Source organism: Papio anubis, chromosome 19, assembly GCF_008728515.1.
Source record: "Papio anubis isolate 15944 chromosome 19, Panubis1.0, whole genome shotgun sequence".
NCBI lineage: Eukaryota > Metazoa > Chordata > Mammalia > Primates > Cercopithecidae > Papio > Papio anubis.
In genome coordinates this window covers 4,238,822-4,261,120 of record NC_044994.1, presented here as the reverse complement: position 1 = coordinate 4,261,120, position 22,299 = coordinate 4,238,822, and the positions used below count along the sequence as shown (strand labels likewise).

At 39.0% G+C, this 22,299-nt stretch overlaps 1 protein-coding gene across 13 annotated transcripts in view; it reads left to right on the top strand.

Annotated features, from left to right (window-relative positions):
• The first annotated feature begins 926 nt into the window (after positions 1 to 926).
• ANKRD12 (ankyrin repeat domain 12) overlaps positions 927 to 22,299 on the top strand; it is a 134,220-nt gene continuing 112,847 nt past the window's right edge. For 5 of the 13 annotated variants that reach the window (XR_002518601.2, XR_002518602.2, XM_021929949.2 and 2 more), the window contains exon 1: positions 927 to 1,134. The gene's annotated coding sequence lies outside the window, so the exon portion shown is untranslated. The other 8 variants (XM_009192392.4, XM_009192390.4, XM_017951534.2 and 5 more) reach the window with 7 other exon arrangements.

Sequence of the window (22,299 nt, the reverse complement as noted above, 5' to 3'; positions counted from 1 at the left end):
CAGTTCATCAAGACTAAAGGACAGTTTAACATAAACTTGTAACTGCATGCAGTAAGTCATAAACGGACGCTGTTGTTGCAGATTAACCTCTGCGTAAATCATACGCGCCCAGAAGGAAGTGAGCACACGGGGTTGCCACGCTGCGACGGTCAATTTTCCTCAGGCACCCTTCCCAGTACCTGAGCAGCTCCCTCTCGAATCCCCAACACTACGTGTGGGAACGTGCACTGAATTCCTCTTTAAAGAGGCCACTGGAAGGCGTGGCTGGAAGGGGACGCGCTCTAGATTCCCTGGTCCCAGGGCAGGTGGACGCTACCGCGCTTTCGGGGTGGGGCCCAGGGCTCCACCTGGGGCGGGGGGCCGCGGGCTCTGGGCGCAGATGCAGCTTTTCCGGCCTGGTGCGGGGCCAGGCGGCCGCCGCCGGCATAGCGGGGGAACTTCGCCTAGTCCTCGAGCTGCGGTCGCAGCGTCATTTTGCCTGAGTTGGATCACGCTCGTCCACCCATCCCGTGTAAAAATAACAGGTGTATACCCTATGTGGGGATCTTCATCGCCGCCTTTTCCAGAAGCTTCCAGTCACAGCCACTGCCACGGTCGCCACAAATGCTACTGCAGAGCCCGCTTGCCCAGCAGCGTCAGCGGCGCCTGCTCTGCCTCTTCACCCAGCCTTTGATTCCCCCTCCTTTGTCGGATGGTGTCTGCGGCGGGGAGGCGGTAACACTAGCCCGAGTGGGGCGTGGAGACCGACTAACACAAAGGGCGGAGTTCCGGCCCGCACCCCTCCGCCGCCTGCCGCTTGGTACGTCCCGCTTCCCCGCCCTGCAGCTCGCGGAGCCTGGTTAAGCAGCAGGAGGGGCGGGCGCCGGGGGGCGGGGCGGTCACGCCGCCCGTCCCGTGCCCGCGGGAGTCACGTGTCCGCAGGTGTCACGTGCTCGCGTCGCAGCCAATCGCGGGGCGGCCCTGTCCTGGGAGCGAGGAGGCTGTGGTGAGAGACGGACCGAGACCGGAGATGTTTTCAAGCCCGGCCCCGGCGGTGTTACAGGCGGTTGCAGCGGCGACGAAGACAACGACAGCGACGGCCACGCCGAGGCACTCGTTCCGGGGGTGAAGCCTCCTGCGCCGGCCTTGCCTCGGGTCCGTGCGGGTGAGGGGGGCGTGGCGACAGGAAAGGAGGAAGGAGGGGCGCGGTTTCGAGCTTGTCCCCGGCGCCTGGGAGGAGACCCCCTCAGTTCTGCGCTGCTCCCGTTCCCCCACCCCAGAGCAAGGTAGGGGACGCGCCCTGCCCGCCCCACCCGGCCCCGACCCGCCGCCCGCCCAGCCTGGCCCGAGCCGCAGCCCGCCTGACAGTGACAGGCCGTTAGTGCCCCCCGGCGCGGGTCCGCCGGGGCCCCGCCTGCCGCCGCTGCCGCCGCCCCTCCCCGCGTCTTGAGCAGCCTTGGCGCAGGTGGGAGCCGCCAACTGGGCGGGGGCGCCGCGCGGGGCGGGGCGGGGGCCGGGGTGGAGGACCGCGAGCTGGCCTGGGCGCGGGCGCCCTCACCGCGGCTGTCGGGGCTGGGCTGCCGCCGCCTCCCGGAACATGGCGGGGCCGGAGGAGCGTGTGCGTGCGAGTGTGAGTGTGCGCGGCCGAGAGGGCGCCGCTGGCGTGCGGCGGTCGGACCCGCGGGGGCGGGGGCGCGCCTGGCCCGCCGCGCGTTCCCGTCGCTAGCCGCCGGGCGTGCGCCGACGCCGGGAATTCTGCTAGGGCCGCTCGGGCCCGGAGCGTTGGAGGTACCCGGGTCCTGGGAGAGGTGGATGAAAGCAAGAAGGGGAAATTGCTGCTTTAGTAGTGTACGGGGAAAGAGCTGCCACTCTACAGTTCTGTCTTAAATGTCGGCGTAATCTAACCTTGCCGCATTGGGCAGGCGGTTCATCGTTTTTCAAGTGCCCACTTGAGATGCTTCAAGACCCCTGGAGCACGTCAGGTGCTTAGATCTCGTTTTGAGGAGTGATGTGGAATGACGCATCCTTCCAGATCCCAAAGCGTTGAATCAACGGTTGTACAAAGAGGTATCCGAAGCTTAGCTGACAGCTGTTTTAGTAATAACAGTAAGACGCTGTCTGGGATAGGAAGTTACTGTTGCACTCGTTGAAACCTTAGGAAACATTTAAAGCAGTGTTGTCACAGGCATTGTAATTTCCACTGGACACCCGTGGTTAAACTGCGAACTAAGGTGAAGTGTGTTGCACATCCAGTGCTGTGTATGTAATGGTTCGGAATTATCTCTAATCCTAAAGTTGAAATGAGCCTGCATCTTCCGTCGTGTATTTCGTTTTCATTTTAGAATGGTTTGTGTAAATTATAAAGGCTAGGGAAATAGATATTTTAACATAAATTAACTGTTTATTAACAACATATGCACGGCTGGGTGCAGTGGCTCATGCCTATAATCCTAGCACTTTGGGAGGCCGAGGTGGGTAGATCACCTGAGATCAGGAGTTCGAGACCAGCCTGACCAATATAGTGAAACCCCATCTCTACTAAAAATACAGAATTAGCCAGGCGTGGTGGCGCATGTCTGTAATCCCAGCTACTTGGGAAACTGAGGCAGGAGAATCGCTTGAACCCAGGCGGCAGAGATTGCAGTGAGCCGAAATCGTGCCACTGCACTCCAGCCTGGGCAACAAGAGTGAAACTCCTTTTCAAAAACAAACAGAAAAACAAAGAAAAAAACCAAAAACATATGCTGAAGTAGGACGTTAAAAATCTTGGGCACAGATCTGAGTTTCTTCAATTGTTATACAAAGCCTTTCCTGGAGATTAGCTCAGAACTGGCCGAACATATGCTCTATTGGTGCCAAGTGGCTTAAAAGCAAAATGAAATAGTGTCCACTGTGTAAGATGAAGTCGTTATATTAACTAATCTTGTTGAGAAAAATCTTTAATTTGGGTTAAAAGCGAAACCTTTAAAGATTTGAAATATTTTCCCCTGGAAATTATAGACAAGGGGAGATAGGTTTTAGTGCTTCAGAATCTTTTATTTGATACAGGCACTGAATACATTTCTGAAGCTCTACAGGCATCTTGGCTAAGGTCAAGTTTAACTCGTTATGTGTTTTATGTTAGAGATAGACGAGATGTTAAAATGGAAGGAAAATGAGTGTTAAGTATACTTATGTAGGATACTTTTAATGTTCTTAATCTCATAGTTCTCATAGTAGTTGTTAAGAATTAGTTATTGGAATAGTTTCATGAACTACACAGAACTGGGAAAGTGGAAATCTCTGGGTGTGTATTCCATGAAGAATATTTGAGGAGGAGTAAAGAGAACAAAAATATTCAGACGAGGAAAGAATTTAGCTGAAAATACATTGTGCAGACTTACACTGGTTTGTTAATACCGAAGGGGGAAAAAAAGCCTGAATTTTATTTGCAGACTAGTGTCCAGCTGGTAGAATGAGTTTAAAAGGAAGATGTTTTTATCAAGCTGTCGATATTACTTTTTCCCTATAGAAGTTGGAAAACTTGACTGATACTCTTTTGAAGTAGATTGGAGAAATGGTAGGATATTTGGAAAACACTTCGTTGGAGAAGAGATTTTTATTCTTAAAAAAATATTAAGAGTGGTTGTAAAAGTATCATTTTGATTTCTTGCTATTAGCTGACACGTAAACTTTTCTTTAAACCATTCTTACGTTTTAATAGCATTATTTCAGTCCAAAAAGAGGATGGTTAATGGAGTCATTTCCATCCTAGTTCATAAGAGGTTTCTCCTACTACTTTCTGTATATAGACTTAGTCATGTTAAGGTAACATGTATCACGTGGTCGTGAAGAATTTGTCTAATAATTGCTGTAGGTTGCTTAAGAGCTATTGACACTGCTTTCTAACTTGGAATTTGTTGCTAACAACATGTATTTGTAAAGTGCGTATGCCTTATAAAGGGTACAGTGTTGAGATTTATCCTTGGGACTGGAAGGGACCTCTGATTTTCTTATTCGTTTCCTTTATTTTTACACATGAGAAAATAAAGGTGAAAACACTTGAAGCTAGTCTGCAGCTAGCTAAAAACAACCTGTGGTTTGACCGAGAGGTTTCTTTCTGTGAAGATGCTAATTTGCCTCTTCAGAAGTTTTATGGAGTTGTGGAAAGGACATTGAAATATAAGTGAGAAGGCCTGGGTTTAAATTCTTGATTTATCACTTCCTCACTTCCTAACAATGGTTTTTGACATATCGCATTCACTTTCAGAACCTTGCCTTCTATCAGCTGCAACTTTAAAAATACAATAATAATAATAACTTTGCCTTCTTAACCTGCAAAAGTAATTTTCCTGCATAATTTAATGTTATTCTGTGGAACAAATGAGAATATTTTAGAAAGCACATTGTATACTGTAAACTTCTGTACAACGTGGTGATGTTATTTTAAAGAAAATACAATTCTTAAAGCATAACAAGGTGTTTAGATCCCTGAATTTTTGCATAGCCCTAGCTTTGTTTTCATCTTCTGCTGTTTTGCAGATTATAACTCCTGTAGATACATTTTCTGATCCCCACTTAGTTCTAACCTTAGTTAAGCTGCTTATGAACATTTTAAATATTGCAGTTATTAATCTGACTTTCCCTGGAGAATATGAAGTTTCTTTAGCATTTGAAAATATTCTCATACATACTCATGCATTCATAATCTGTTTCTGTAACAGACAATGGCTTTTTAAAAGTAATAGTGAAAGTAATCTTAGTAGCAATGTTAATTTGACTCTTGCTAGTTTTCAGATACGCAGAAGCAGGAGATGATTTCCTTTAAAAACTCGTCTTTGAATAGTTCATGTTAAGGTTATCTGGTATATCTAAAATATTTAGAAGTGTTAAAAACAGTTTTTGTTTGCCTTTGCTGTTAAGTTTGAAACTTCTTAGTGCTGTAAATTGATAATCCTGGAAACCAACATCAGTATTGTAGTATTACATAGATTATCGGAGTTTTTATAGTTTTGAAAATAAAGCTACTAATAATCATAGATAATATTTGCTGAACACTTAGAATATGCAAATCTCCGTTTCAAGTGAAACATTTTAGGTAATTTTCATAATAACCTTGTAAAATGGAGAGGAAACTGAGGCTGTGAACAGTTATGTGATGTGTAGATTTTACACACTAAATAATAGATTTCATTGTCCTGTTTTATTAACCATTTATCTGCTGTGCCTCTAATTAAGTTGGTTTTCTAAGAGTTTTAAGGCAGGGATTCTTAAATTCCAGATTTCATGAAAAACGTTTGGGGGACAGCTATTCTACCTTCTTGGTGGTTCGGAAAAAAAAAAAAAAAAGAAGTACCTTTATGGGAATCATAGAACGTAGGCCAGCAACCCTTTTTATGAGATGCAGATATACTTGTTGCTGTGGTGGTGGTTTTTTATTAGTTGTCAGAGCACATTATTCTTACCAGCTACGGAAAGGGCCATGGTTGTTGGCTATCCTAACGAATTCCACCTTTCTATTGATACCATTCTTCTAAAGAGACATTCTTTCGTCACAGTGACTGAAGAAAAAACTAACCAAACTCATTTAGGACTTTCATAAGGAAATAGATCCAGCAATAGAAAATTTGCTGAGTTTGTCCAGCTTAGAAAACAGTATCCAAGATCAGGTTTTCTGATTGGTGCGATCCTCCAAAATTCTAAGAAACTTAAATTCAAACATAAGTCCTTAGAAAATTCAGTTGTAACATGGAGACACTTCCAACTTGAAGGAGGTAGATTATGAAGCTGCAAGTTACAGGCTGGAAGTCATTTCTTTTTCTTTGACTTTAAAAAAATTCTAAAAGTTAAAAAAATTGTGTCATCTTTGGCCAATTCCTTAACATCTGTTTATTGAGCTAAAATTGTTTCAAAATATGTAATAGTTTACTTTTCTGGTTATCAGTGTGTATTTAGGCCATAACTGGGAAAAATAACACAAATGTTAGCGATAAGTACATTTTTAACTACCCTGTGTCTGTTATCTATCTTATTTTGACAATATAAGATTAATAATCTCTAATAATATGCATAGGTTGGGGAATTGTTAACCTTTCAAAATAAATAGGGGTTTTTTTGTTTGTTTGTTTTTGTTTTGTTTTGTTTTAGAGCCAAGGTCTCACTATGTTGCTCAGACTAGTTTTGGTCTCGAACTCCTGACCTCGAGCAGTCCTCCTGCTTCACCCTCCCTAGTAGCTGAGATTACAGGTCTTAGCCACCTTACCTGGATATATAGTCTCTTATTGTAACAATAGCAAAGAGTTATAATAGACCTCTGTAGCTTCTCAGATTTCAGATTGTTCCTCCCACATAGGAGTTTTGTCGGCATTCTAACTTCTAATAGAGAACAAAAACCATTTGTGGCTCTCTCTTCTGCCTAGAAATAGCTATATTGACTCTCAAGATAAAAGAAAAGTAGTACCTTAAAAATTGCAGTGCTTTGTAGTTCACACAGTGCTTTTTACATCTGATTCTCTTTTGAACCTCACAGCTCAGTAAGGCAAAACAAGGATTGTCAGGTAATCTGATGATATTGAGCCGTGGATTGAATCCAGGTTAAAATTATCTGGAGTAATGTTAGATTCCTTTGAAATACACTCATGAAAGAGAAGCATTAGCAAACCTAAAGGAAGAGAAGGGAGAGACATGCACTTTTATTTTCTCCCACAAAATTCAAATTGTACACAACTTTCTATTCTGTTTACCTCTTCTGAAACAGAGTAGAGGTAAACATTAAAAACATTCCTTGTACAGCTTTAATAATTAGTGGTAATGGGCCAGGCGCCTAGTGGCTCCCTCCTGTAATCCCTGCGCTTTGGAAGGCTGAGGCTGGCAGATCATCTGAGGTCAGGAGTTTGAGACCAGTCTGACTAACATGGTGAAACCCCCTTTACTAAAAAATACAAAAAAATTAGCTGGGCGTGATGGCGCACCCCTGTAATCCCAGCTACTTGGGAGGCTGAGGCAGGAGAATTGGTTGAACCTGGGAGGTAGAGGTTGCAGTGAACCAAGATTGAGCCACTGCACTCCAGCCTGGGAGACAGAGCGATGCTATCTCAAAAAAAAAAAAAAAAATTTAGTTGTAATGGTTAATGATGATAAAGACGATTAGATAAGAAAATTAAAATTTCATAACACATTTCCTACCGTAATTTGCACAAGAATATTGTAACTAGGAATAAAGCCTTGACTTGCATTCCAGTGTTCCATGTTAGTCTTGGAACCACTGAGTTAAAATAAATCCTTTCTACCAGAGTTTAATTCTCACTACTTGGGAGTTACTTGGTAATCAAGGAAAAGAACTTCTTTTGAGCTTCTGTATGCTGCATACTATTAGATACCTTCATATATGTTACATGTAAGTGCAGATATCTTAAATATCTAGTTAAGAAAACACTTCAGAAAGTTGTTGTCAGAATATCTCTAACTGGATCTTTTTTACTCAAGAACTTAAGTTGAAATTTATAAATTATATAAATTTAAGTTTGTTACTTTGAGAAATTTTTTCTTAAGATCAGTCCAATTCACTAATGTATTTATAGTTGACGTGATCATCCAGTAGTGGTTATTCAGCCTTCAGAAATTATGCTTATCTTCCAGGATTTGTAAAAACATATCAGGAGTGAAGAACATTTTTTTTTTTTTTTTGAGATTAAGTCTCACACTGTCGCCCAGGCTGGGGTGCAATGGCATGATCTTGGCGTACTGCAACCTCCACCTCCCGGGTTCAAGCGATTCTCCTGCCCCATCCTCCCCAGTAGCTGGGATTACAGGCACCCGCTACCATGCCTGGCTAATTTTTTGTATTTTTAGTAGAGATGGGGTTTCACTATCTTGGCCAGACTGGTCTCGAACTCCTGACCTCGTGATCCACACACCTCAGCCTCCCAAAGTGCTGGGATTACAGGCGTGAACCATTGCTCCCTGCCAAGAATTCTCTTTAAGCTGCAGTTGTAAGCTGCAGTTGAATATGACCAAACACCACCCCCACCCCCCCCTTTACTGTGTTTCTATTTGTCCTCATGTTATTGAAAGTAAGCAAGAATGGTTGACAGCAAATTGGCTTACTCATTCTTTCCCTTGTCCTTTATCATCCTTTGAGGCTCCTCCTCTTCCTTCAGGCACTAGCGCTCTTTCTTGGAAGGGCCCATTCAAAATTAGTCTATACTTACATAGAGCCTTACATACCTATATTTGTGTCGTTAAACTTAAAAATTATATTACTTTCATTTTGCATTAGCTAACGCCTGAGAAAATAATCATTTGCATTTTTTCTACTGTGACTTGACACATCATATCCTTTGGCCATTTTTCTTTTTTTCTTACTCAAAACTTCTAGGAGTAGCAATCAATGATTTAAACAAATAATATTTTGACATTTTTATTAGGGTTTTACAGCATGCAAGTATTGTATGCTATTGTTTAAAGACTGTAATAAAAGATTATTAATTTTCCAACCTCCTTTTGCATAATCTTTGTATATTAGTGATTATTAGTCTTCTATATGTTACAAATTTTATTTTATAGCACCAGTGCCCCTTCAGAAACCCCAGAAGAAACAGGCTGTCTCCAGAGTACTACTCCCTTATTGGGGTGGTTACTCTTTATGCTCTTTTATTATTCCATTCACACTCCTAGTCTAAGAATTTCCCCTCCCTATAGCTTTTGTATACTCAGATGTTAGGGTGGGAGTAGCAGAAAACAGAATCTTTTGAGCATAGGGGAAACATGTACTCTCACACTTGAGTCATATTCATTAGGAAGTGCTAATAGACTGGCAGAGGTATAATTACAACTACTCCATAGTTGATCATAGGCAGCTAAGGTTCAAGTTAAATCATTTAAAGTTACACATATCTAGTAAGTGATGGTGACTGTATTGCTTCCTTTCAGTACTGCACCTTCAAAGATGATGATATTAAAAGAAAAGATAAAATGATAAATTTAGACACTTTAGGGGAAAATATGTAATTTGTATTATGATTATGGATTTTTACAAGGAGTAAAAAGTGAAAAGTCATGAAGTGTTCAGTCTGAAAATGTAATGGGTTCTTGAATTTGAAAGTCTCTGGAATTTTTATCTTCTCATTTCTGAATTTTCCAGTTTTACCACAATGAACAAGTACTGTAGATATAATGAAGTTTTTATTAGTTTTATTTTTAGATATGGGTTCTTGCTCTATTGCCCCTGCTGGAGTACAGTGGTGCCATCATAGCTCACTGCAGCGTCAAACTCCTGGTCTCAAGGAATCCTCCTGTCCCAGCCTCTCTTGTAGCTGGGATTACAGGCGTATGCCACCATGCCAGACTCTGGATGTAGTGAAATTTTAAACACATAATTAACAGTTTTTAAAGGAAAGTCTCTAGGTACAGCACTACATTTAGCATTGTTGAGGCAGGGATTTGGGAAGATACAAGTGAAGGCAATATTATAGTATATGTCTCTTTAAGAATTCACACTCAGGAAACAAAATACAGACATAATCACATAGGAGGATAGTATTATTCCTTAATCATCCAAATGGCTTTCTAGTTGATGTGGAAAGGAACATGGTAAGCCGTGTAAAGACACAAATCATTCTGTTTTGTTCTCTATTCCATCGTGTTGTAAATGGTTAGTATATATTTATTGAATCAATGAGAATCACCTCAGTGACAGTGGCAAGAGGATGGTCTGACTGGCATAAGAGGATGAACTGGGACTAAAATTGGGTAGCAGTTGAGAACAGCCACAATTACTAGGATGAGGGGCTTAATAAAAATTAATTTCCAAGGTGGGAAATGATATAATATGCATTTTCTTAGGAAGTAATTCTAGAGGTATAGAATTTAAATAGGAGGTAACTATTTAGAAAGGTTCTTAAGGTTTTAGGCCCCAGTTGTAAGCACATATCTGAAGACGGCATTCTCTGTTTATGGGCAACTTAAAATCTAGCAAGAAGAGGTAATTACCTAAAATCAAGATGCATAATTAGGAAGAGGTTCTGTGTGTATTTTGAAGTTGTAGATTTTTTGGTAAATATGAGTTCAGGGAAAAGGACCTGTGTGTTTTAGGTACTGAAATAGGTCTCTTCAAAGAGGCCGAGAATCACTGACTTGGAAATGTAGGTTCAGTTTTTGCTGTAGAACTTTTAGATTCTTAGTCCTTAATTTATTTTTTAGGCGTTACTTTTTATAATACAATTCCTTTAGTAAACCTGCTTAACATTTGCACCATCAGTGACATTTGCCTTTTTCTCCCCCGATTCAAAAACATTTGTGTGGTTATATGTCAGAAAGTGTTCTATTTTAAAAATAAAACCAAGCATGGCACAGTGGCACATGCCTGTAATCCCAGCTACTCCAGAGGGTTGAGGTGGGAGGAGCATGAGTTTGAGCCCAGCCTGGGCCAAAATAGTGAGACTCCATCCACAAAAAAAGGAGTTTTGGCTGGGCACAGTGGCACACACCTGTAATCCCATCACTGTGGGAGGCAGAGGTGAGAGGATTGCTTGAGGCCAGGATTTTGAAAGTAGCCTGGCCAACATAATGAGCTTCCATCTCCATAAAACTAAAAAAAAAGTAAAAACCAACCAAATACACGCTTATTCTTTTGCGTTGTTGTTGGAGTTTTCAGAGTATCAGCTTTTTCATACTACTTTCTTTCAGCTATTAGAATACAGTGAAATTACTCTGTTCTGGTCCTTCATTACCATATTTCTCCTTCTTCTCATCAACATGCTTTGTCAGGGAAAACAGTTTATAATTCTAAATGACTTTGGTCAGAAGAGTTACCAGTGACATATAATGCTACATTAAACCAGTTTAAAGTGTGTTTTCCTTTGAATGCCCTGGAATGTACAGTCGTTCTGAAATCTAGTGTATATTGTAGGAGGTAGGTTTGTGTTGGAGAGTAAGCAGGATAAAGAAAAAGGTAGCAGATCAAGACTAAAATAAAGGCCCAAACAATTCAGTCCTGGTATAGTCATGGAAGTGTCAATTTTAATGTGTAATTTGAGCAGTGTATAACCTATCATATTGTTGGATCAGGGTGGAAATGATGTTGTATGTAAGTTAGAAATACTTTGTTACTTGGATTGCTGTCTCGTAGGGATTGATTTCAGCTCTCCACAACTGCATCAAGAATTTGGACATAGTTTTTAGGATCTCAGGCTTATGTTGCAGAGGCAGTGATTATTGTAAACTATTCTGGTTTCTTAATGACCTATCCCAATCTCATTTATCTTATGTACCACTGCTAAAACTGTATCCATTATTTAAATAATTAAAAATCCTTTCATTTAAGGCTAAAGTGTGTGCCTGTCATTTTTATAGAAAGCAGTAAAAGTGAGACAGGGCACTTTTGGGGATTAAGCTGTGAGTAATACTTAAGAGTAGCACCAGCCTTATTTATAATTGTTATGATATGTTGCAAAGATTGGCTGCAATAGCCTATCTTTTGGAGGGGGCCGCAGAGGGAGCAAAAATAAAATACAAAAAAAATTTATTTAGAATATTTTAGATAATTTAAAAGGTACAAAAAATAGCATGATGAACTTTCGCTTTTCTCTAGACCTATTTAAATCCTTTTGTTTCTTCATGGTTCATCTCAACTGTGACTTATTCAGTGAAGCCTGACCTCTTCCATCTTAACTCTGTTGCACATTGTATATAGTATTGAGAGCAGTGTGACTAGAGGAGTTGAAAATAAGATTTATGTATGAGGTAGGAATGTACCTAGAAATCTTGTGAAAGCTAAACTTCAACATTCCACTATATGCAGGACAAAACTGATAAAGTATAGATTTGAGAGGAAAGAAACAAAATAATTATTTTAGGAAGATCAGTTGTGTGGCACAATAGGTCTAAAAGGAAGTGGTGAATTGCCAACTCATTTTGATAGACTTTTTCCCCGTACTTATTTTGTGAAATTTTACTCGGCCTTCAAACAGTTTACCGTTTTGCTAGAAGAGAAAGGAGATAGCAGAATTCTTAATTGTGGATGTTTCTAGTTTTCAGAATTTTAGAATCCTTTTAGAACCTGTAAGCTTTTTCCCTGTTGACAGTGAAGTGAATACAGTGGCTGTTAGGTTTCTACTTTTCAGCATTGGTAGTATTTTCTGCTCCCTGTGCCAGAAATGCAAGTAAAGCTGCCTAACCATTTTCTCTGAGCTGTTGCAGCCCTCTACTGGTTTATGGAAGTTGTAGCAATTTAGAACCTGTTAGGGCCAGAAGGTCAGTAAACTCTGCAACTCATTTTAAAAATCTCAGACCTTTAGAAGTCATCTGTGCCAACCGTCTCAATTGCAGATGAATATTTTATATACCTACCTTAACAATTCTGGAGGGGGGAGACTATACACACACACAAACACACGTATGTATATGTATGTATGTATGAGATACCCTAGGCAAATAGATAATTGTAAATACAACTGCCCATATTTATTTACAAACTCTAAATGCATTGTTAGAATGTGATCCCTTATAATCAGGTGTTTCACATAGTCAAAAACATCTCTTTAATGTCTTGTAAATATTTGATGAGATAACAAGAATTTTATTTTTTAAAAATTTGAGGTATTATTACTATTCGAAGATAAATACAACAGATAAATGCTAATTGCTTATTTAAATTATTTCCAAAGGAATTTTACTTCTTATTTATTGCTGGAGCCGGAAACTTAGGTTTCATTCTAGCCTTCTTGTTCTTGTTTACTCTTCCACCCCTGCCCCCTGTGACCCTCCTCCCACCACAATCTGGTCATTGTGCTTTAAGTGGTCTCCTTGTGTCTTAGCTAATTCCTCTCAAGTCCGTCTTTCAGAGTTTCCCCAAGGGCACCTTTCTGAACACACTACTCGAATTATGTCACTACTTTTTTAGAAGCCTTTTTTGTTACCATAAAGAACAGACTACACAATGACAACGGGCTTCATGATGAGATCCCTTCCTGCTTTCTTCAGCCTCATTTTCTATCCCACTCTGCTTCAGTCTTTTGCTGTTCCTTCATTGTGGTCTGCTTCTGTGTGTGCATGTGTGTACACCTGTGCATATGCTTATCCTGCTCCCACACCAGCCCCATCTATATCTACCTGCCTCAGTCATTCTCAAGACTCTATTTTAGTGTTCCCTCTTCTTGTAATTCCCCACCCCTACCTCCGTACACATGCACCCAAATTGGGTGCTTGCTTACATAGCATTTATTATTCTGCGTAGTAATTAAATTGTCTTTTTCCTGTTAAAGGCTGTCAGTTCTCTTCAGGCTAGGATTGTGTTTTGTTCATCTTAGTTCCATTATGTGACATGTTAAGTGTTTAGTAAATGCTAAGTGATAGAATAATTGCATGAGCAAACTAGAATATGATAGCTAAAGGAAATACCCACACTTAAATAAGTTAACATCACAGACTTCATTCATTTTTGTTGAAGTTTTAAGGAGAATTAGTTGATTTAGACTAGCTAGTGTTTATTGAACATACTTTTCATGATGTCTATATTAAGGAAAGTGATGGCTGGGGGAGATAAAGAATGGTAGAATTTTAGAATTGGAATGGACATTGTTTTAAAATAGGAAACTGAAAGCCAAACAGTGTACTAGAAATTTCAAGTTACAATTAGAGCCGAAGTCTTGTAGTGCTTATTTTCTACTTTCCTAATTTCCTTCTAATGTATTTTACCTAGATTTGGCTAGGATTAGTAGATATTGGTTGTTTATTATTTCAGGTAATTGGACTATCTATATAGAACTCTATCCTATAGGTTTACCTTTGTGGAATTTTGAAAGTAATGATAGACATATAGCTAAAGCAAATTGGCTATTTGTAATGATTTATTTATTTATTTATTTTTATTTTTATTTTTTGAGAAGGAGTCTCACTCTGTCACTCAGGCTGGAGTGTAGTGGTGCAGTCTGGGCTCACTGCAACCTCCGCCTCCTGGGTTCAAGCGATTCTGCTGCTTCAGCCTGCTGAATAGCTGGGACTACAGGCATGCGCACACCATGCCCGGCTAATTTTTGTATTTTTGGTGGAGACGGAGTTTAACCATGTTGGCCACGCTGGTCTTGAACTCCTGACCTCAGGTGATCTGCCCACCTTGGCCTCCCAAAGTGCTGGGAATACAGGAGTGAACCATCGTGCCTGGCCTGTAATGTATTTATTTTGTATAGTCTTCTGAATTCTCTCATGCTCAGATTCCTGAAAGGTATAATATTTAGCAACACTAATAAAAAATGAAGCCTATATTTAATGGATTGAGCTTGTGTCCTAAATCTTTTGCTTCTTTCCCTGTTGTGGTTTTAGAGTTAGAAAATAAGTACCTTTTATCTCTTTTCATCTACCACTGTCTGAAACACTCTGTTACCTGCCGCCTCATGTATTACTTCCTCTTGAGTTCTACCCAGAATGCTCTAGGACTCCAGAGGAAATCAAGTAGAAATGGACCTATGTTATTATTTTAAAAGAATTTTTATTTGCTGATAAAAGCAATACATGTCCATTCTAAAGTTAAAACTTTAGAGAACTTTATAAAATAGACCATAAAAATTCCTTAAGAACTTTTAAGAACATTGTTTTAAGGACATCATTGAGGACAGTTTATTGTAAAAGATTGTAGATGCCTGTACTTTTTTCTTCATCTTTTGCATGCTGTTGGTGGTTAAATTTTGTGATTGTGTGATTTATTTATTTTTATTTATTATTATTATTTTTTGAGATGGAGTCTCGCTCTGTTGCCCAGGCTGAAGTGCAGTGGTGCGATTTTGGCTCACTGCAAGGTCCGCCTCCCGGGTTCACACTGTTCTACCTCAGCCTCCCGAGACTACAGGCACCTGCCACCACACCCAGCTAATTTTTGCATTTTCAGTAGAGATGGGGTTTCACCATGTTTGCCAGGATGGTCTCGATTTCCTCACCTCGTGATCCGCCCGCCTTGTCCTCCCAAAGTGCTGGGATTACAGGCGTGAGCCATTGTACCCGGCCAATTTTGTGATTAAAAAAAAAAAAAAGGATACTAATTTCTTGATCTGGAGTGCAGCCATTAGGTTTTTGTGGGAAAATGTTATGGAATAACTGCCAGAAAACATCGTGGTGAAAATTAACCATTACTTCAGGAAAATATGATAAAGAGAGCATGTTCCCTTTTTATAGACTGAATTCTCACTTGAATGGCTTAAATAGTTAAGGCAGGGAGGGAAGTCCAGTTAATATCTCAGAAGCACGGCTATTTATTTTGAGGCCTTTTCCAGCATTTTTTTCAAAACCATTTTAAAAATGTGAGGGAATTAAGCTGTTTGCTCGGTTTAAGTAGGAATTAGTGTTTATGTCTAATGGTTTATTTTTTGCATGTGAGGAAAACAGCAGTAAGTACATGTAATAATTTAAGGTATCATTTTGCATTCATAGAAAAAATACTAGAATTTGAAGTGAAATCATTCTAAACCTCTTATGCAAGAATCAGAATTTTGGAACGAGAGGATCTTAAATGTCATCTAATCTAACTTTACTTTCAAGAAGAAACAGAAATAATGAGAACTGATGAAGGTCAACCAAAAAGTCTTTAGTAGATCTCAGTAGAATCTTGGACCTCAAGCTCCCAGATCAAACTACATGAAAAGTGATGGTCACTTTCCTAACTGAATGACCCTTAAGGGCCATTCAAAATTGTTTACTATGATTTGGTCCTTTACTAGTTGTCTTTTTTTCTCAAATCAATTTCGAAGAAAGCATTTTTGCCCTGAAAGTGGCTGCAGCTCAGTGGAAGCTGGAACTGAAATAAAGTTAGGAACTTGCATTCCATGCTCAGAGTTCTCTCTTTACTTTCTCCAGTTAGAATACAAAGTGGGTGGTAAGTTTGAATATTTTATATGCACTGGGGTCTATGCTAAGGTATAATTTTAGTTACTTCTCATGGCCTTTTTATTGAACTTTATCATTCATAATATAGATGATGAAATTAAGTAATTTAGGCCAGGTGCATTGGTTCATGCCTGTCATCTCAGCACTTTTGAGAGGCTGAAGCAGGAGGATTGCTTGAGGCCAGGAGTTTGTGGCTAGCCTAGGCAACAAAGCAAGACCTGGTCTCAATACTTAAAAAACAAAAAGAAAAAAATAATTTGAACTTGCTCTCAGTTGTATTTAATCTAAAGTAATGTTTTAGGGACTTCTGGACAAAAGGATAGACTGGAGATGCCCCCTTCTTTTTCAAACATGGAAATGCTAGATAAAAATAAAACATTTAAAGAAAGGGGAATCTGCAGGTGCCTGAAATGAAAAAGAACACAGTCATAACAGAGAACATAAGTTGAAACTTTGTCCTATAGGGAAAATAAAAAGATACCTTTAGTGTGTGAGCTTTAATGTAGTAGTGGAATCCATCAGCCCAGGAGTGGCAGGAAGCCGAGACTGGGCTCTTTGAGTAAAAGTCCAGACCAGGAGGACTCTCAATTTTTCATAAATAGGGCCTTAAAAAACAGGCCATTTACCAGCCTGGGTTTGTATTTCCAGATATAACTTCTTCCTGTCTTTTTATTGTCACCATTTTTGGTCTTCTTTTGTGGTCTGCTTTTTTTTTTTTTTTTTTTTTAAAGTATATTGCTGGATTCTGTTTATCCACTCTTACAGACTCTTGATTAGTGAATTTCATTTATTTTAGTAACATATATATTGGAAATTATTTACATTCTGTTTACCACACTTAAAAACATTTTTTTTTTCTGCCTTCTGTCACATAGATTGAATGTTCATTTGTTTTCAAAGGTATCCATTTGATTTATTGAGACCTATATTTCTATTCATTTTCTACAGTTTTTAAATTTTAATGTGTACTTTTCCTCTAAGCCAGATAAGTCCTTTAAGTGCTTTCTCACTTTCCTGTGGCCTTTTTCCCTCTCCTCGACCCGTACCCTTTCCCAGAAGCCATGTTGATTGATAGGGGTATTCTTTTACATATTTGTCCTTTTTCTTTTTGTATGAAATAGACTTATTAGATTATAAACTCACTGTTACTCCCATATATTACATAATATCCTCATATATTTCTTTTAAAAAAATTTTTTTTGTAGAGACAGGTCTCAAATGTTGCCCAGGCTGGTCTCCAACTCCTGACCTCAAGCAGTCCTCCTACCTCAGCCTTCCGTAGTGTTGGAATTACAGGCGTTAACCACTGTACCCAGCCCATAGATTTTTTTCTATTATTTGAGTGCCTACTCAAAAGCAGATTTTCAAACAGGGTATTTGTATGTCCTTCTAAAGCCTTTTGATGTCTGAAAATATTTTTAGTTAAGCCTCATGTATAGCTGATTGCTTACTATCACCAGTAGCTTAGTTCAAGTAATGATTTTGGTTTTAAATATTTTCCCTTTAACATTTTGAGAACATCACTACATTGTTTTCTTATCTCTGATATTACTTTGGGGGAGTTCTGATGTCAATTTGATTTCTTTTCCTCTCTAGAACATTTTGAAATCTTTTGTCTTTTTCAGTTTCATTATAATGTGTCTGTGTATAGTTCATTTTCCTGGTTTGGCCCTTGGATTCATGTTTACTCACTCATTTACCAAATATTGAATTTGTTGGGAGCCTACTGTGTGTCCCAGGATGTATTCCAGTCAATTTAATCTCAGTTCTTTCACTTTTTCTCATTTGGGGGAAATTACTGGTCATTTTTTCAAATATTTTGTTTTCTCCATGTTCTTCTCTTTATGGAAAAATATTGGTCATTTTTTCCAATATTTTATTTTCTTTATGAGAATTCTGTTATATGGATTTTTTCACTTCTGGTTTCTTTATATCTCTTAACCTATATATATATATATATAAAACCTTTATATATATATATTTTATATATATATATATATAATGTTTTTTTTTTTATAATCCCTTCCTGATGTGTTCTGGGACTGTCTTCTCTACTTGTTCTTCTAGCTCACTAATTCATTATTTGGCTTATCTATTATATACCTAATCTGAAGAGTTCTTTATTTCAACCCATGTATGTTCATACTCTGTATTGGTTCTTTTTTGTAACTACTTAGTTCTAGGTGTTATCAGTCTTCTAGCTCTAAGAGGCTTTTAAATGTTTTAAAAATTCTTCATATGTCTTTTCCATTAATTCTGCTTTGTATACATAGTTTAGTTTGAATGGGAAACCAATACAAAAATTCAAGCGGGGCAGTGATATAATTTCATTTTTAGTTTTAAAAGATTACTCTGCGGCTGGGCACAGTGATTCAAGCCTGTAATCCCCCGCACTTTGGGAGGCCAAGGCGGGAGGATGACTTGAGCCCAGCAGTTCAAGACCAGTCTTGGCAACATGGCATAACCCTGTCTCTACAAAACATACAAAAATTAGATGGATGTGGTAACATGTGCCTGCAGTCTCAGCTACTTGGGAGGCTCAGGTGGGAGGATCGATCACTTGAGGTCGGGACTGCAGTGCACCATGATCATGCCACTGCACTCCAGTCTGAGCTACAGAACGAGATCCTGTCTCAAATGAATGAATGAATGATTACTCCAAGTCAGGTGCAGAAGCACATTTACCTGTACTCCTAGCTGCTTGGGCAACAGGCGGGCAGATCGCTTGAGGCAGGAGCTTAAGGCCAGCCTGGGCAACGTAGTGTAACTCGTCTCTTAAACGACAACAATAACAACAAACACTCTGGCTACTCCCTGTAGAAGATAGGATATAAGGTGGACGTGGTGACAAGAATGTAAGCAGGAAGATAATTTGGGAAGTGTTTGCAATAGTCTATTCAAGAGATGATGGTGGCTTGGAATAAGATGGTAGCAAGTGAGATGGGAAGACATGAATTTAATTTGTGGTATATTTTAGAGATGGAATCAGCATTTCTGGTTTAAGTGATGGATGGATGTTGGTGGCATGTGTTGGAATAGAGAAGATTAACAGACAAGAGTTCTGTAGTCCTTTTTGGTTTGGTTATGTGTATTAGATATCCATGTGAAGATGTCAAGTGGGTATTTACATACACAAATCTGGAGTTCTAGAGAAGGTCTAGGACTAGAAATACAAATTTGGAAATCAGTAGCTTATTAGTGGTATTCAAAGCCGTGAGACTGGATTAGGTTTTCTAACTTCACACATTTAGGTAGCCTGGGTTAGTGAATAAAAAGTGACCTAGCCTCAAATGCTGAGGCACTCCTAATATTTACAAGTTCTTCAGAAAAGAAGAGGTTAAAAAAATAAGAAAGCTGCTTTTTGGAGAAGTGGGGAGGGTTAATGGGTACAAAAAGTAGAAAGAATCAGTGAGACCTAGTGTTTGCTGTCACAGCAGAGTGACTATAACCAAAAATAATTTAATTGTACATTTTTAAGTAACTAAAAGAGTATAATTGGGTTGTTTACAACACAAAGGATAAATGCTTGAAGATAATTTTCAGTATAAAAATGCGCCATAATTCGTTTAACCAGGTATAAATGGATATGTAGATTTCCCTTCCAGTGTTTTGGGCATACTATAGTAACACTTGGTTGAATATATTTTTATGTTATCTTTACATATTTGTGTAAGTACACCTGTAGGATAATCCCTGAAGCAGAATTACTAGAAGAGAAGGCTGAGCATTTAAATTTTTATGGTTTCTGCCAAATACGTCTCCAAAGAGAATATCCCAGTTTGTATCCCCATCAGCAGTGGATTAAAATGCTGGTTTTCCCAAGCCCTTGCCAACAGTTTTAATCTTGGTCGTACTTTTAAGTGAGAAGTCATGTCATTGTTTTACAGATTCAAAACTGTGAATGGGTTTGCATACTTCTGTATATTTATTTAACTTGTGTGTTTTTTGTTCTTTGTTCTTCATGTCTGATTTTTTTTTTTGTAATGAGTTTTCTGTTTTTCACTCTTTTGTTATACCTCTTGGTTTGTTCTTTTTCGTAAGTGTTGCAAATGTTTTCATTTGTCTTCTGATTTCTGTTTATGATATTTACGTTGTAAAAATGGCTTTTAAGGCCGGGCATGGTGGCTCACGCCTGTAATCCTAGCACTTTGGGAGGCTGGGGTGGGTGGATCACTTGAGGCCAGAAATTCCAGAGCAGCCTGACCAACATGATGAAACTGAAGCTCTACTAAAAATGCAAAAATTAGCTGGGCGTGGTGTTGCATGTAATCCCAGCTACTTAGGAGGAGAATCGCCGCTTGAACCTGGGAGGTGGAGGTTGTGGTGAGCCAAGATCACACCACTCCACTCCAGCCTGGGCAACAGAGTGAGACTCTGTCTTAAAAAAAAAAAAAAAAAAAAAAAAAAAAAAGACTTTTGACTTCCATATCGTATTTTGGAAAGGCTTTCTCTCTCCAAGGATTTTTTTCCCCTAATACTTCTGTGGTTTAATTTTTATATTGTTTTGTCCCAGATACCAACATTTTTACCTTGTCAGAATTAATTCTGAAATTTCATTTGGTGAGAATTAAGATAATTTTGAGAAAGAAAAATGGTGAGGAGGGAGTAAAATTAGTATTAGAAAACTATACAATAAAAACAATACAGTATTGATACAAGAATGGAAAGACAGAGTAGTGATGGAATAGACTAGAAAGCCTGAAAAGAGATTTAGTTATTAACATATAAAGGAGTAAGATTGTGGTTTAAAAATAAAAGTTGGCATTATAGATAAGTGGATGAAAAGAGTTAAACATCAAAAGTAGTTGAAATAAGATTGAATGTATTCTGATCTTCAGCTAGAGAAGCTTTATATCTAAAAGCAAAGGAAGGATTTATCAAGAAAACTACAGGCATCAAAAATGTGTTTGCATTGTTTACCCATGTTTATAGCAGCATTATTCACAATAGCCAGAAGGTAGAAACAACCGAATATCCACTCAGCAAAATGTGGTATATTCGTAAATGGAATATTACTCAGCTTTAAAAAGGAAAGTATTGGCTGTGTAGAGAGCATTGAAAAAAATTGTGACACATGCTACAGCATGAAGTCAGTATGCTAAGTGATATAACCTAGTCACATAAAAGGAAAAATATCATATGATCGCACGTGCACGAAGTACCTAGAGTAGGTTCATAGAGACAGAAAGTAGAATGGTGATTACCAGGAGCTGGGAAAAGTGGGAAATGAGTTGTTACTGTTAAATGGGTTTCAGTTACGAAAGATGAGAAAGTTCTAGAGGTAGATGGTAGTGATGATTGCATGACAGTGTGGATGTTATCCGGTGCCACAGAACTCTAGACAGTGCTTCTAGACTTAGAATGGCATTACATCCCAACTAAACAATAGTTGAAAATACTGTAAGTTAAAAATACGTTTAATACACCTAGTCTACTGAACATCATATAGCTTAGATTAGCGTCTGTAAATGTACTCAGCATACTTACGGTAGCCTACAGTTGAGCAAAATAACATGAAGCTTATTTTATAATAAAGTGTTGATCATCTCGTGGTTGTTTACCCCTGTCATTGTGTGGCTGACTGGAAGCTGCCCAGCATCACAAAAGAGTGTAATACCACATACCAATAGCCTAGGAAAAGGTAAAGATTGAAAAATCGAAGTACTGTTTCTAGTGAATACGTATCACTTTTGTACTATTTATAAAGTCCAAATATTGTAAGTCGAACCATTGTAAGTTGAGGACCATCTGTATTTAAATATGGTTAAAATAGTAAATTGTGTGTGTGTGCGTGTATTTTTGTTTGTTTGTTTGTTTTGAGATGGAGTCTTGCTCTGTCTCCAAGGCTGGCGTGCAGGGCGTGATCTCGACTCACTGCAACCTCTGCCTCCTGGGTTCAAGCAATTCTTCTGCCTCAGTATGTTATGTATATTTAATCACAGCTTTAAAACATATGTAACAAAAATGACAGCATCGGTTTTTCTCTTACAAATTGATAGGAAAATGATTGCTACAGCAGAAAAATGACCAAAGATACTAACAAAAATTCTGAAAAACAAAAATAAAGTAAGTGGCTTAAGTGGAGTAGAAAAGGTTTTTAATTTTGAGAAGTCAAAGAACCTAAGTGGTCAGACTGAGATGGGATATAGACATGAAACCAGGATGGGGACAGGATTTGAGATAGAGATAAAGGCTGTGAGTGACACAAAGTCAATATGAGGTAAAGTAACTAGAGATGTAGAAGCTTGCTCTGAAAAGGATGGAGTCGTTGCTTAATGGCTTCCAAACCAGCAGTTACCTGAGAAACTTTTTAAAATAAACTTTTTACTTTAGGAGAGTGGTTTTAGATTTACAGAAAAACTATGAAGATAGTACAGAGGTGTCCTGTATACCTTTATACCAGTTGCCTCAATTGGGATGATACATTTGTCACAAATAAAAAACCAATGTTAATAAATGATTGTTAAC